The sequence below is a fragment of the Oenanthe melanoleuca genome, chromosome 8 (assembly GCF_029582105.1).
Source record: "Oenanthe melanoleuca isolate GR-GAL-2019-014 chromosome 8, OMel1.0, whole genome shotgun sequence".
Lineage (NCBI taxonomy): Eukaryota > Metazoa > Chordata > Aves > Passeriformes > Muscicapidae > Oenanthe > Oenanthe melanoleuca.
This window is the reverse complement of record NC_079342.1, coordinates 28434307-28450464: the sequence shown is the minus strand read 5'-3', so window position 1 is coordinate 28450464 and position 16158 is coordinate 28434307. Positions and strand designations below refer to the sequence as shown.

General features: G+C 50.9%; 1 long non-coding RNA gene across 2 annotated transcripts; it reads right to left on the bottom strand.

Moving 5' to 3' along the window:
• Nucleotides 1-12583: 12583 nt before the first annotated feature.
• LOC130256478 (uncharacterized) lies at nucleotides 12584-16146 on the bottom strand. Of its 2 annotated transcripts, none has more exons than XR_008841125.1 (3): nucleotides 16018-16146; nucleotides 13778-14234; nucleotides 12584-13297 (listed from the first exon to the last, which is right to left on the bottom strand). It is a non-coding gene; the product is annotated as an uncharacterized LOC130256478 (long non-coding RNA). The 2 variants fall into 2 exon arrangements; XR_008841126.1 differs by having other exon boundaries at nucleotides 14141-14234.
• Between the last annotated feature and the right edge of the window lie 12 nt (nucleotides 16147-16158).

The window sequence follows — 16158 nt, the reverse complement described above, 5'->3', positions numbered from 1 at the left end:
CAGGGGTAAAGCCCTGTGTAACTCACAAATCCATCTGCAGTCCCCTAGCAAAACACACACCCTTCAAAACACTGGCACAGGCCCTCCTGAGAAGTCACACTGGCCCCCAATTACTGGGGACACCCACCTTGGTCACTGCTGCCAAGCTGGCAGACAGCAGCAGCCACAGCACCTTATTGCCTGGTGGAGTGAATCCCCATCAGCTCCAGCTCTCAGAGCTGGTGAACCCAGGTCTCCAAGGTCAGGCCATCAACAGGTGCAATTCCATGAGATTTACACCAGCCACAAAGCCCATCCATCTGTGGGAAATGGTCAGATGTGGCTGGTGTAGGAGGAAAGGCCAGCAGTGACATTGGCACACTACTCCTGGCAGCCTCCAAGCTGCTGCAGCAGCTGCCTTTGAGCACTTTTCATCTAATTCAATGAAAATGAGATGTTCGAGTGAATGAAGATAATTTAATAATGAATAGCTCCAACTTATCGGAGAAGCTCTCCATCCCTGCCTGACAGTCGCTGCCTCTAAGTGCAGTTTAATAAGGGAATCACCATCACTCAGCCCTGTGGTAGCAAATCAACATTTTGTTACTCAGGGAAAAGGCTCTGCACTTTCCTAGAGGGTGAAGCTATTTCTCAGGGAGCCTAAAGTCTGTTGGGCTTTAAAAGGAAAAGAAAAAAAAAAAAAAAAAAGCAGAGGAAAATAATGAACCAGCAAAGAAGCCCATCTTCAGAGGCAAAATGTAATTAATAATAAAAAGCCAGTTTGAAGAAGGCTGTAAGTCATCACAAGCAGCAGCCAAGACTGCAAGTGAAAGCTGCAGAGCCTGTGAGCAGGGACACAGGGGGTCCTGAGGCTGCACTGAGCCAGATGTCTCAGGAAGACATTTTAATCCATCAGGGTGCTGCTTTTTTCAGCCAAGACTAAGATATCTCTGCTCCTTGCTGTCCTCCCCGGCTGCTTCCATGGCTGGGACAGGGAAGCATCATCCAGCTGTTGCAGCCCAGCCACCCTGTGCCAGCTCTGGGGTTATGCTCCCAGCCTCCAACACTGCAGAGAAGTGCTGCCAGTCATCTCCACCCAAAATCACTCTGTGCACTCAGAAAATGCCCGCAGAATGTCTTAGGTGAAGATGGATTGCACTGGGAAGCATCCCTGCAATGATAACGGGATAACACAGGTCTCACCAGCCGGGAAGGCAGCCTTGGGTCCTCATCCTGCTGCTCGGCAGCAGGCAGCCCTCATCCATGCTGGGGAAATTCCACCAGCGAGTTATTTGCTCAAGGCACGGCTCTGCATCCTCCCCAGCATCGATCCAGGCAGCCAGGGGCTGCATCCCGCCCGGCGCTGCCTGCTCTGTGCGGGCAGAGGGAGGCGCTGAGGCAGGGGATGCCAGGCCCTGCGGATTCCTGCTGACACCTGCCAGCACTGAGTGCTTAATTATTAATTGCATTTCCAGTAGCAATTGTTGCTCGTGCCGATGGAGTTGGACTAGACATCACAAGCAATTAGCAGACCCTCTGCTGGCGCCTGGCCGTGCCTGCTCAACACCCTGCTCACGTCCTCCGCAGCTGCGGCACCGGGAAGGAGGAACCATTTCCATGTCTGCTCGGAGCTGCCACACGCCCAGTCTGTGCATGGTGGGCACAGGGGCCAGCCCTGCCATGGTGCTGGCATTGTCCCCTCCTGCAGCCCTGTGGAGGAGGACACGTGGGACATTGGCTGCGGTGCATCCGTGTGCCATCGATGGCCATCCCTTGGAGGCACCAGGGCAAGCAAAGCCACGAGCAGGAGAGGTGGGAGCTATGCTAGAGGAGCCAGCCCCAAACCCAGTCCTGAGCAGAGTGGTCTCAGGGCCAACCTCACCTCTGCCATGGCTCACGTGTTCAATCAAATCAATTTTTATCATAACCAAAGTGACTGGTCAGTGGAGTCCAAGTGGGCTTTTCCTACTCATTGAAACCATTTCATAGCTCAATTTTGGGAGCTTATTTTCCACTTCATTGAGTGCCATGTTACTGCAAATGAATATATTCCTTGGTTGGTGTGATGGAAAATACAGCTGTAAATGCTTTCTGCTTCATTTGGGTAAAGAGCTCCAGATAGGACTAAGTATAAAGAGAATTTAAATGCTCGACTTCATTAAAAAAGTTGTTTCCCATTCTCTTTCTTCCTGAAAATACAAGGCTGCTAGCAGAGAGAGCAAAAGAAGGCTTTAAATTTACATCAGTGTCATGCTAACCCAGATCACTCCCCACCCGTGACTGATACCACACGTCTGCCAGGAGCTTCAGTTCCGGAGGCTTGGAAGAGTGGGAGGATGAGGGCAGGGGATGGGATGCCCAGTGCTGAAGCCCAGGGTCATGCCATGCTCATCTGTTTACCTCCATGACTACCTCTGTGATTCCTTCCAGGCAGTTGTAGGGAGCAACATGGTGCCTCCTGAGCCTCCTTTTTTCCAGGAGAACCACACCCAGCTCCCTCAGCCACAAGGTTTGTGCTCCAAGCCCTTGTCCAGCTCTGTTGCCCTCCTCTGAACACGTTCCAGTGCCTCAAAATCTTTCTTGTAGCAAGGGACCCAAAACCCAACACAGGATTTGAGGTGCCTCAGCAGTGCCAAGTACAGGAATGAAGTGCTACATCTTCCCACAGCCATAAGCCCTCCTGGCTTGTCTTCCTGTATCCCTCTCCAAGCTACCCAGCAGCCTAGCAGACTCCCTGGTATTTCCCTAGTCCAAAGCAGGGAGAGGATCCTCCTGCTCCAGCTGGGACTGGCAAAGTCACTGAGAACAATCCCATGTTATGCAAAATCTGAACCTATTCTTCCCCTGAAAGGGCCACTGCAGCACCAGGATGTCAGGTTGTGCTCTGCTCTTACTCGATAGCAGCAAAGTGAGGGGAGACTTTAATCTCTGCTAAATTCAAATTTAACCCAGGAGGAAATACATTCTAGGTTCCCAAGGTTTACCCAGAAACAGGTCATCTCAGCAGGGCTGTGGCAGAGCGGGTGGGATGAGTGATAGGCACTGGGATTACAGCTGACTGCAGGATAAGCAGAGCTCACTTAAATCACAAAATAACCACCTGTTGCACGTTTGCTAAATTTCTAACTGCACCTTCTTACTCCCTAAATATTTATGTGGAAGTGGTAAGAATGAGTTCCATGTAAGATTCATAAAAATAGCTGAAGTTTACCCAACCATCCATTTGAGTGGAGAAGCCAGAAGCAAACTGACATTCATGGCTCTCTTATCTCTAACAAGCCATTTCTCATAGACTGGTCAAACCAAAGGGACCCAGGTCCAACAACACCATGGATAGTAAGAAGGAGCCACAACAGTCTCATGTCAAAGACTTTCCTTCCATTTCTTCTCCTCTGATCATGAAGTTCATCACTCTGTTTATGAAGGTATTAAATGGCTCCTTTTCAACCCCCAAGGCATGAGGACAACCCTGATGTGCAAGCGCAGGACAGGGAACTTCCCACCCTTTATCCAACCCCAAAGAATGGCTGTCTCAGTCACCCCAAGACATTGGCACTGAATCCCATATGGCCTGGAGGGTCCCTGACCAGTCTGGCACCCTCAAATTATCCAGCTGGAATCCCACCACCCACTATGCCACAACCTTCCCTTGCATCTACCACTACTTCAATAGCTGGCAGCAGGTGTGAACAATTATCACCCAAATTCTGGATGAAGTACAACATGATATAATTATCACTCTAATGGCATTTCAAGACTATCACCATGGCTGGAAGTAAAACTTCAGCTGAGTGAGTTTAATAAGCATATCTAATGTAATATTTGCAGGGAAGGGCAGGCTGGCTTTAGGAAGGATTACGGTAGCTTTGCAGCTTTGCGTGGCTTTACATGGGATATTTCACATGCAACAGATAAAGCAGGATGAGCCCATGATAGCTGCAAACCCCAATAGTGGCAGCAGTCTGTAATGCTCCCTCCCATCTCCTGTTAAGTAGGAGATTACATGCTCAGGGACTGGGTGGCACTGGATCCTTGCTCTGGTTGCCTCCACGGTGGTGGCAGCCAGCAGGGTCCCCATCCTCTGGGTCATGGCCAGGCGCTGTGTCATCTCCCAGGCAGAAGCTGAAACCTGCTGAAGGCATCGCATAGCTCTCCACCAGTCCACAGCAGGCTCCAGATCTGCAAGATCCAGCCTCCTTGAAGGTGCTCCCTCATCTTTGTCCACTCTCTGGATGGGAACAGATCCCAGAGGGACCTGGACTGGCTTGGCTGAGCTCACAGGAGCCCAGCTTTGGGTGCACCAGCTCCACATGGTGTGGTGAATCCATATGCCCTCTGCACTTAATGCCTTCCCAGCCCAGGAGCCTTCACCAGCTCTGACTCAATGGCTTGGACCTCCAGAAGCAGCCAGGCACCTCAAGTCTTGTGCTTCCCTCCAGTGTGAATTGGTGCCAAGGGAGCAGTGGGCAAGGAGTCACCAGGGATTTTCAGCTGATTCACACACCCACAGGGATGGAAGTCACAGGGAAGGCAGGCGATTGCACAACAGCTCAAGGGATCTGATGTACCTGTCCAAGCCCTGAAACACCCAGCCACAGGGTGCCAGGAAGTGAGGGGTTTATTCAGGTTCAGAAACCTTCCTAAACTTAACAGATATTCAAAATTATTCTTTATGAAGGACTAAAAAAACAGAAAAGAGCTTTGCAAGTCTCAAATTCCAGTGTGGTTATCCAAAGCAGAAGGTGCTGTCAGCACCTGAGAACCCAGACAGCCCTGGGGCTAGCCAGGCCTTAGGTGATACCCTATTTAAAGATCCTGCCTTCACGTGCTGCCCCGGAGAGCTCCTTGGAAATGCTGCCTTACTGCCTTGAGATGCATCAGGTTTTGCTCAGCTTTGAACCACCGGGTCACCTTGTTGTTAATTAATGCACCACTAAAATTATGTTTGGGGGCTACTAAGGTTTATTGGGTAGAAAATTATTTCAAATACAGAGAGCAGGCAGTAAAGTCTGGAAATATGTTTTCAAGTATAAAGCTAATTGCTACAAGGAATCCCTCCGGGATCCATTTGGAGCCCTTGCTTTTTTATTTCCTTTCTCCGTTAACAGCCTGGCCAAGGTTTGTAGAACAGCAAATGCACAAGTGATTGCTGGTGGTGTGGTGCCCTGCATGCTGGCAGCTGGCACAGGGGGGATCCACAAGTCTCTACAGTAGTCCTCAGCCACATGCCCTGTCACAGCAGAGCAGGGCAGCCTGGCAACCAGAAAACCATGGAATTGTTAATGTTGGGAAAGACCTTTAAGCACTGCCAAACCCACCAAGTGCCCGTTTTTTGAACACTTCCAAGAATGATGACTCAACACATTTGCTGCTCCAATGCTCAACCATTTTTTCACTGAAAAAATGTTTTCCAATATCCAATCTAAACCTTCTCTGGAGCCACTTGAAGATATCTCCTTTGGTCCTGTCACTTGTTACCTTGGTGGCAACCTTGCTGGATTCAGCTCTGCTCTCAGCTGTAGAGCTACTTGTCATCCTTCTGTTCTCTGAATGAGCCCAATGAGCCACAGAGGCCTATCCCACCCTCCTGCTGACATGGGTGTTTCTGGAGAGGAACCCCAAGAAAGGGATCTGCTGCTCCCAGGAAAGCCTCGTGCAAGTCCCACAGACACGCCAGTGCTGGCAACTGCACTTGAAGTCATTATGAAGCCAAACTATCCAGATGTAGCCTTGAAAGTGAGACTGGCCTAAGGCCAGACTTGTGACCAAAGGAATTTGCTTCAACATCCCAGAGACTCCAAAGTACCTATTTGTATGAGAAAAGATGTCCTGCCTGATTTCCTGCAGGTCTCCAGCCATCCCAGTAGGAAGGAGTGAGTCCTCATTTCCAGGCAGGGATCCACTCCTCGCAGGTGTATGTGATGTAAAATAAACATGCAGTAACTTCCCAGGCCAGGCTCAGCCACAACTGGATCAGGAAGGGCCAAGAAGGGTTACCTTGCTGAGCAACTCATGAGGGTGCTGAGAGGCAGGAGCTCCCTGGCTCCCAAACCCCAAGGCCAGGCCTTGCTGCCCTGCCCCAGGCAGGGACACCACACTGCTGGAGAAGTGTTTGCACAAGCCTATGTGCTTTTCTGGACCACAGCCCGAGTGGACTGAGGGGGCTTGAGTGGCACAGATGGCATTTTTCTTCTCTCTTTTTGGTTTTGGTTTTGATTTTGGTTTTTTTTATTCCCTGATGGTGCCCTCTGAGATATAAGTGCACAGTGGTGACCCAGACAGGTGTCTTGCCTGGACACACCTGGAACAGTTTTATTCATAAAACCATCTTGTTCCCACTCAGTTTGGTAATGGGGGAACACACTGAACTGCCTTGCTTGCTATGTTCAGCCACTACTTTGCTCTAGTTAATTTTGCTTCCTAGAAGAAGCATCTCTCCCTCTAATTGCTCCTTACTCCAGTGCCTCTGAGGCATGCAAGGTTCCAACACAAGCCAGGCATCAGGATCCTGCTCCTGGTCTGGGCTTGGAGGGTCTGGATGGCAGCAGGGCCACCAAGGAATGTGGAGGTCTGCTCACCCATCACCTGGAGAGTTTGATGGTCCAATCCTGTCACAGCCACAAGGGCAGGCTGGAATCACTCAGAAATTGGGATTTGCTGGCAATCCCTCTTCCCCTAGGGAAGCAACTGCCCTGGGAGCATGACAGCAGCCAGCAGTGCTGCAGAGGAGATGCTCCATCTCCCACCGAGTTGGCCAGCACAGATAAATTAAAACAGTGCCATGCTGCCCAAAACCACCCACTCTCTAGAATTTCCCCTTTCAGAAAATATCAACAGAAAAAACCCATTTCACAGCCAAAAACAACCCTCATTTTTTAAAAAATATAGCCATTTGTGGTGCAGTAGGCTGTGTCCAGCAATCATGGCCAGGCTCTGGCTGTCACTACTGACTCAATCCTTGCTATAATTGGAATACAAAACCAAATAATTTCATCACCACTGGATTTTGTTTCAGTTCCTGCTCCCATGGCTGTCTCTCCTGCCTGGACCAAAGGCTTGTGAGGCAGGAACTGGCTCTCCCTAAGAGAATCTCCTATTGCTGGTCTGGCCAGCCTCCACTGGGGCTGTCCTGTGCAGGGCCAGGAGTTGGACTCAATAATTCTTATGGGTCCCTTCCAAGTCAGAATATTCTGTGATTCTATGACTCTGTGGCAGGGATGCTTCTGTCATTAGTAGCCAAGTGAGGCAACACATTCACTTGGAAGCAAAACACAGTTCCAAGACATCTTCCTCTGCTGCAGCCCATGTTAGGCAGCACTGTGCCCAGTCGGCATCACCTCACCATGCAATTAGTGTGGGGTCATAAACCTCTCCTTTAGCTGTGCTCTGAACATGGAGCTGGTGCTCACAGGCTCCCCGACCCGCAGTTCAAGCAGCTTGGTCTGTGCCTTGGCAGCAGGAGCACGTCAGCTCCGGTGCCACAGAAACAACGCGCTTTGAAATGCAGATCCTGCCCCGCTTTGTTCCCGCGTCTTTATAGGTGCCACATTTACAACAGCCTCACATCTTGATCACTGGCCTTACACCAAGGCCCCCTGCACCGTCCGTGTGTGATGAGCTCTTGTTAGTGCTCAGGACCACGCAATCCCCAGGAGCCTTTTGCCTCCTCAGCCGCTCCTGGCTAACGCTCACAGGGAGATGTGGTGGTGCAAAGCCCGGGGTCAGCAGCAGCCGGACGGATCAGAGGATGCTTTTCAAGTTCAAGTCCTTGGTTCAGAAAGCTGCTCACAGGAGCAGCAGTTCACGTGTCTATCCCGGTGCCATTGCGGGGGAGATCACGAATGAGCGAAAATTACTGCTCATGCACCAGCAGCTGGAGATATCAGCCCCCCTCCTGGCACGGGCAATCCTTTCACAGCGGGAAGCCACATCCAGAGAGCTTAGATGGAGATGGATTTGGGATCCCCACGATGCTGATCGCCTCCCCCCCGTGCAGGTGTCTGCCCCAGCCTGTCTCCCCTGTCCTCAGCAGTGAGCTCAGGCTGCCAAGGGGAATGTGGCTCACAGTCTGCTGGCAGACGCCCCATCCTTTTCAATTACGTGCAGTCCAATTCCCATCATGAGGAGGGGAGCCAGGAGGAAATGCCATCGAAGTCAGCAGAGTCATACTGCATAGTCTGAAATGAGCAGGGGGAGATGCTAAGCCTGGCCTACACACATCATCCAGGTCTCTTATATCTGCCCCATGTCAGCTCAATCCTCATTTAAATTTATGGCATCCATTCCCAAATTAGCAGGACGTGTTTATAATTAATAAGAGGGACATGGGGAGATGTGTTCTTTTTTCTTCTTTAAAGCCAATCATCAGACAGTGTTCCAGCCTCTGCTCCCTGTGATGCAAAGCCTGCTCCAAAACCTGGTCCCCAGCTGCCAGCCTAAAAGCCAAACCGCAGGGCCTTGACCCCAGTGAACATTACACCATGCAGGCTGATTTAAACTTTTCCCAGGTTAAAGCCTCGATGGTTCATGGGCTGGGAGCCCTCAGCCCAGCTTGGCGCTCTCACAGAAGTGGGCACCAGCACTGCACACTCTGGAGTGCAGCCAACACACCCCAAAACTTTGGCAGCCACCAGCCCAAGAAATAGATGCTACAGGGCTGTTCCTGCTGGCCCAACTCCCACATGAGAGGAATGAGCTCCTTTTCAGTGCCTGTCCTCGCCCCAGGCTTAGGACAGCATGGAAGGGCAGATCAGGATATCCAGCAGCCACCCAGGATTTCCATCCCAGCACATCTGTTGGACCTGGAGACATGGCCATGTCCCAAGCTGTCAGAAAAGCCCTTGGGAAGTCCAAAAGCCACCACTGTAATGTGGAATAGGAAGCATTCAAGGAAGATAAATAGCTCTGTGAATCTCCTAGGGCCCTGTAATAGCAGAGGAATTATTTCAGAAAACTGTAAGATCTGCAGAAGCCTCCAAGCACCAGAAGGAAGCTAAACAAAGCCCTGTGCTCCCTGTTGGCTGACCAGGGAAATTGCTCCCTGTTCCCAGATGCAGTTCCAGCTGTGGCCACTCTCCACCACCTCAGAGACAAGACCACCACCAAACCCAGGAACTAAATTAGGCACCAAGAGAGACGAGGATTCCTCCCTGGACTCTGCAGAGGACAGCAGACACCCTGCAGTGAGGGATTAACTCATGGCAAAGACAGCATAAACAAAGATCAATCCAGTCTCGCTTCAGCACACCAGATACCCAAGGACTCTCCCCTCTGGAAAGGCTCTGAATGAATAATCCTCCCCATGAATACTGAGAACTATCTTGAAACAGTGGCTGTCTCTTCCCACACACCAGCCCTTTTGAAGGCCACTCCAGAAGGATCTCTTTCAAGCATCAGAAATTGCTTTTAAAATCCCGTCTGAATTTATTTATGGCCAGCTTATAACATAGGGCTGCACCTTTCCTGACCAGAGTCCTCACAAAAGCCAATGCATTAACAACTGGATGTCTTTTAAACCCTACTGGGGGTTACACCTAATCCCACTTCCTACAGAAAGTCTGGGACACAGACAAAGGATTTGCCCTGTCCTGAATGGAGACCTCTGATAGGACACCCAGCCCCCTCCTTTCTCTTGGGAGGAGCAGGGAGGGAGAGCGACTGGATATCTCAAAGCCTACTTTAATGCCCCAAAAGGATGTATTTGCAGACTTTGTGGCTGGAACACCATCAATTTTTATTTCTCCTGCACCGAGGCTATTTTGGGTTTGTCTGCCACGGAGACCAAGCCAGCAGAACTGATGCCAACTGAGCCCAGACACCTGGGGTGGGAAAAGGTCCCTGCTTCCTGCAGGAGGGCTGGCTGCCCTTCCAGCCCATCCCACAGGGGTTAGGATGTTCTTTAAGCTCCCCCCTGCTTTTTAAGTGATTTCTAACTCCCACTTCATCTCAGCAAGGACCATTAAGCTTCTGAGATCTCTTGAAAACCTAAATAAAAAGTCAGAGACTATCAAGAGATTTGCTGCCAGTGGTGGAAGGAAATGCTATCCATCCCCAGGATTAGAGCTGAGGGGGTAGAAAAGCAGTGTCAAGCCTCTGGGGCTTTCTGGACATAAACAGAGTGTCAGGGTGGCTGGGACCTGGCCTCCAGAAGGACACCACAGACAAACAGCACACCTGGACCATCTTTCATAAGGACACAGGAATTCAGAGGGTCCTTCCACCCCAGTAAAAGTTTGGGATTTAGATGCTCAGCGATATGGTTGAAACAATTTCCTTGATCTTTTATTACCCTGGTAAATAATTTATTGGGACAAGCATTTAAAAAAATCCCATGAAAGACCTATAAAACATATTTATCACACAAAAAACCCCGCTCCTTGGCTCCAACCAACAAGCTGAAAACTTGTTTGTATACTTCACTGAACATAAACTAACCAATACCTTGTGACAGCTTTGAGCTTTTTAACAGCTCTCTCCCTGCTGCTTTTTATTTCCATTTTTCTCTCTGTGAATTCACAAGGTAAAAAAGAAGAACCCACCACAACAGGAGAGGCTTCTGCTCTTGGACAGATATTGAGAGTCAGGAACTGCCTTCCCAGTTTTTTTACACCTGGAAAATTTAACAAATGATGCTTCTTTTGGCTGAAAAAACACAAAGTTGGGGTTATTTAGAGTAGGTTGGGACGTAGGAGTTGGCAGATGTACAGAGGGATGGATGAGTGTGTGACTGAGGTGCCAGTGGTACAAGCTCTTGGAGCCTCAGTTTCTCCCCTGAGATCAGGAGCACTTCTATCATCTCCTGCTGGCAGAGGGCAGGGTTCCTTTTTTTTGTCCAAGCCTTGAATAAATGGAGAATTCAAACAAAAGGCTGAGGAATGAGTTTTCCCATCCAAAACATGCAGCAGCCACAGGCACCAAAGCTTTTTGCATTCCCTTGGACACAGAGGATCCAGTAGGATGAAGCCTAGCCAGCAGGATGAGAGCTCAGCCTGCTGCCAAAGGACAAAACCAGAACCCAAACCACATTCATTACTGCAGGCAGGACTCCTGGTGCCAGGCAGTCGCACAGATCCAAAGGCAGACCTTCCACATCCCCTGCACGGTGCCACAAAGCCAGACCTGGTCTGGGACAGCTCTGCCCAGCAAAATGCCAACAAACACAGGTGACCTGGCAAGGGGTGACCGACCTGAGGATGGTCTGAGGTGGGTTTCTCCTCTTCCCAGGAGCAAGGGGAGCTGTGGGAGCAGCAGTGAGGCCAGACTGACTCTGGAGCTACCCTGCATCTTCCAAGTGTGCAGAGAAGCACTGGGAGGAGGGGGAGCACGGCCCTCTGTCAGCAGAGCTGGCCATCAGGGCTGCCAAGGCACACAGACACCCAGGCGTGCAGAGAGCCCGCTCCAGATGGCATCTGGCAGAGGGAACCAGGAGCAGTCTGGGTCACAGTGCTCCCCATGCAGGACTTGGCTCTTCCCCATCTCCAGACATCACCAAAACCCCTCATCCTGGTCCTGATGGCCACAGGACACAATATAATCCAGTTTTCAGGGCTTAACTGACACTCCAGCTGTGCTTCCCCTTCCACAGGGCTTCCCATTCTGCCTTCCCAAAGCCCACACCAGGCACTTGAGCTACAGCTGCTTTCATATCTGTGTGAGCCAGAGTGCTCCTGTCCACACTGGCTGGTTCTCCATAAAGCTGCTCTCTGCCTCCACCATGTTGTCTACAGGGAGATCAGAAAGAGCAAACTCAATCAAAAGGGCTATTTGGTGAACAAGCTCTGAGAAGGTGCTCAGTGGTCAAAGTAAGCTGGGGCATCTGCATGCTAGGCATCACTTTTCCCCAGCTCCAGTGCCATGTTGGTACACTTACAGGGCATGTGAGAACTGATCCAAGTCAGGGAGTGTTCTCCAGCTCCAGTGCAAACCAGTCTCCCAAGCAGGTTAAAGCCCAGCAGAGCATCAGCTGGTCTGTGCTGGTGGAGGCTGGGATGGATGGTGTGGATTGGTGGGGCAGGGAGAGCCTTTCCTATCTGATCCCCAGTGTTGTTACTTCTCTCTGACATTTCATCCCCCTCCTAACACTTTCCCTAATGCCAGCACGACCCCTGGAGCCCAGCTGATCTGGACAGCACTGTGCCCACATCCCACACAGCCCAACACAGCTCCCAGCAGGACACACCATCCTGGGGGGAGGCCAGCAAGGACCTACCACCCACAGCAGCACAGCAGGGACATCTGGCTTCCCTCCCTCCTCACAGAAGCTCATCATTGCCATCAGTGGAAGGAGGCAAAATGGGCACCACGGTGAGCTGCAGTGTGGTCTAGATCTCTCCAAGTTTGCTGGGATGAAGATACAGCTGTGGACCTGCATGGGTCCTCGTGGCCAGGGAAGACTGTGGAACAGCCCTTCCTGGGACTCCAGGCTCAACTCTGGGGCCTCTCCCACCTTCACCAAGTCCCACAGCTCCTCCGGCTGCCACTTCTGAACTGATGAGCACATTAGCAGTTAAGTCCATTTGCAGATTTAAAAGTCAAACCCTGCCACAGGAAATTAAAAGATAATGCAAAGAATTATTTTTAAAAATTAATCTTTATTACTCTCCACTCCCAAGCTGCTAATAAAAAAAAATGTGTTCCTCATGCAGTCTCTATAAAAACAGGCTATAAAGCAGAGGAAGAAAGGGAGGCAGATGTTTTAAAAAGGCATCTTTCATCCCTCCACCCTGCCTGCCATAACCATCCATCTGCACCTGCGTGTCAGCTCCCAGCAGCTTCCAACCTAGCCAGCCCCCTTTACCCTGCAAGGTAATTATTCCCCATTTCCATCTGGTCCCCCTTGTCCTCCCTGTTTTACATCTCCAGGAGATTAGCAATCCCTGGTCCAGATAGCAGTCTAGAAGGGGGTTTAATGGCACACCCTCCTTGCTGCAGGTATCTCTGAGCCCTGTATGAACCAGGATGAATTACAGCTCATTACAGAAAGGGCAGGCGCTTGGGAAGTAAACAACGCAGCTATTACAGATGCCAGCAACAGCTCCACAACACGGGGGCAGGGCTGATACATGCAGGGAACCATGCCTGAGAGAGAGGTCAAGGATGCTCAGCTACTCTCAGAAACCAATGAAGAGGCTGAGAGGGAGGTGGCAATTGCAAGAGTTTCTTCTGAAAAAGCTTCTTTCTAAAGCTGCAGCAGCTCAGTCCTTGGTTTTCTAGCTGGTGCTTGAGCCCAGGGAGACAGATATGGGGCTGAAAACAACTTCTGTGTCAGGATACCAGAAACAGGTCAGCCAGGTTTTGGTAGGTCCAAGAGCCATCACAACTGAGGAAGAGAACCTAATTTAGTACATGAGAGAGATGAAGAAGCAAGAGGCAGCAAACCCACCAACTATGTCCATCCTGCAGTAGAAGAAACAACCACAGGCACAGATCTGTGTCCCAGCAGCCCTCTGGCCAGCCTAGGAGTGTGCCTGGCCAGAAGACCCACCACCAGTGCTCCTGCCAAAGAAGAGCCCCTGGGTCTGGCAGAAACACAGCCAGGCCAGGAAGGGGTTCCACAAAAGAAAGATGAGGGACCAAGAGCTGCTGCATTGCATCACAAGCACAGCATGAAAGCTGCTCCATGCCCACAGCTGGGCAAAGGAGCCAGTCCAGAGCAAACCCCAGAACATGCCCTGTTGGCTCCATGGGAACTGCAAAGCCAAACCTCCCCATCAGATGAGCAGTTCAAGCACCAAGCCCACCCTCAGGCCTCCCCCAGGCAGCACACAGTGGGTTTATTCCAGGTAAGGCAGCCCCCCACCTTCTCCTCACCGGGGATAAAGGGAGCATTTGGCCTTTTCTGACTCCAGGAGGGGAAGATGCATCTGGAAATGAAGTGCTGGCAAGGAGCAGGTGCTGGTGGTGGAGGAAGGAGACAGGCACAAGCACAAGCAGGCTGAAATACAAGGAATACAAGGAATGAGAAACCCCCAGGAGGGACAGTGCCTACAGTGCTGCTGCCCAGGACACCTGCAGCCCCCAGCACAGGCAGGAGCACAGGGGAGCCCCACAGCACAGCCAGGTGGGAGGCAGCTTTCTGAGGAGAGGCTGGCTGTGATTGATGGTGCTGTGCTGTGCTCTCACTGGTGTAGAAAATTAGAGAGAGATTGCTTCAGATACCGACCCATCTGAGGCACTTGTTGTGTCCATCTCCCGTGCGCAGGCGCCTCTCTGGGGAGCTCTCCCTCCGGCTTGCAGGCTCGTTATTCAGTGCTGAACTGGGAAAAGCAAGGCTATTTAATTCTTACTTCTTTTCTCCCCCCAAAGGTACTGGATTGTATTATTCTTGGGCACACGTAAGGCACCAACTTCCTTGCTCAGCTACTTGAAGGAAAGTTTGATTCTCCTTAACTAGGAAAAAGTAGCCCTTCAATTTTTCTTTTCTCTCATCAACCAAAGCTGGGAAGAGCCTTTCTAAAATATAGGAGCCATTTTCTCAGGTGGAAACAGCTTCTTTAAAAACAGTGAGTCATGCTCCACACCGAGATGGATCTGATACCTGGTACTCCGCTAATGTAGCCTTGTGCTATTGTCCTCCTGGCAGGATGGTCCCTTCTTGGCTTTCAACCCCTTTGCCATTCAACCAGTTCCTGGTTTATTGTGGCTGCTTTTGTCCTTCCGCTGCTTCTCTGCCAGATGACAAAAGAGTTTTAAAACAGTCCTATACTGGGTTTTAAAAAAAATCTACAATAGGCTCCCATATGAAATTATGAAGCCAGCAGTCTAGATCAGCACAGGCTGGTGTGTCTTCAGGAGAGGTGTCAGACCACAGACAGGACACCACTGGGCCCTTGACTTCAAACAATGCTGTCCCTCATTAGTAGGCAACCAGTTTCTTTCCAGACAGGCACTGAGCATCTGAGCTCGCATTCCTTTAGTCCAGTGTTTCCATGCTGGTCTAGAAATGGTAGAGGAACCTCTCTGGCTCCTGCCCAAACAATCCCAAACAGACCTTACAGTCCTGCAGCCAGTCATCTTTCTTCAAATTCCCCCGGAGCTCCAGGCACCCACACCAGCCCAGGCTCTCCCACTTCGTAAGCATGGCTGAAGGAGACTGACCAAGAGGATGTGGGAGCTACCACCTCTGGAAAGGGCAGGGAAATGGTTGAGTTTCCTTCATGACTCCAAACTGAGCCCCGGACTTCTCCTGCCAGCTCTCCAGCTTGGGATAGCTGACCTTGCTCCCACAACAAAAGAACAGGTTTCTTTTTTTTTAAGCTGTTGAGTATCCCAAGAACAGCTTCAAATTTCCTTGCTTTGAAGCCCATCACCCAACATGGATGCCCAGGCTTCTGCACTAGGGAGCCCCTCCCAAGACTACAGCAGCTAAACCCAGCCCTGCTTGTCTCCTTTGTTGAAAGGACAACGATGCCACCAGCTGCAGCCCTGCCAGTGCTCTGAGCATCCCTTAGGCTGCAGGGCACAGAGGGCTGGCAACACGCAGCCAACACTAAATTCAAGCCAAAGTCTGAAGTACTCGAGAAATCCCCATAGGAAGATGATTTGGAACAAAGCATTGCTCTTCCTCCCTCCCACACATCCACCACAGACTGACCCCAGTGCCTCCTACCAATTTTCCCAGTGGTAGTTAGTCATCTGCCCTTTGGAAGTCCCTTCTGGGGGTGCAGAATAAATCCCCACACATACCCCCTTTCTCCATCTGTTAATGGCTTCCCTCCACCCAGGCTGAGCCTCCCCCAGCCTGAGCTAATGGTAGGAAATTAGCATTAAAATGATGGTTTGCTATTAGCGGTGCCTCAGCTCCCCATCACGCTCCAGGAACAGCAAATGACAGGCTGTGATTTCCCTGCTGCCGCCGTGCAGAAGAGAAGGAACAACGGCAGCTAGAAGTGCTGAAGACATCCAGGGAAAGTTTTAGGCTCATCTCTCCCACCCCAGCAGCCCTTTTTCTTTCGCCATCCCCGCCGTGCTCATCCACCGCACAGGCAATCCTACAAACAGATGGCACCTGGGCAGGAAAGCAGACAAATTGGCTCTCACCTGCAGGAGCACTAAGAGCTTTCAAAGCAGACGAGCGCTCGCTCGCCAAGAGCCCCAGGGGTGGAAATGCTGGAGGAATCTGCCATCGGTCGCCTTCCTCATGGCTCAACAGCTCTGGCTCCCTCGCCTGGATGCATGCAG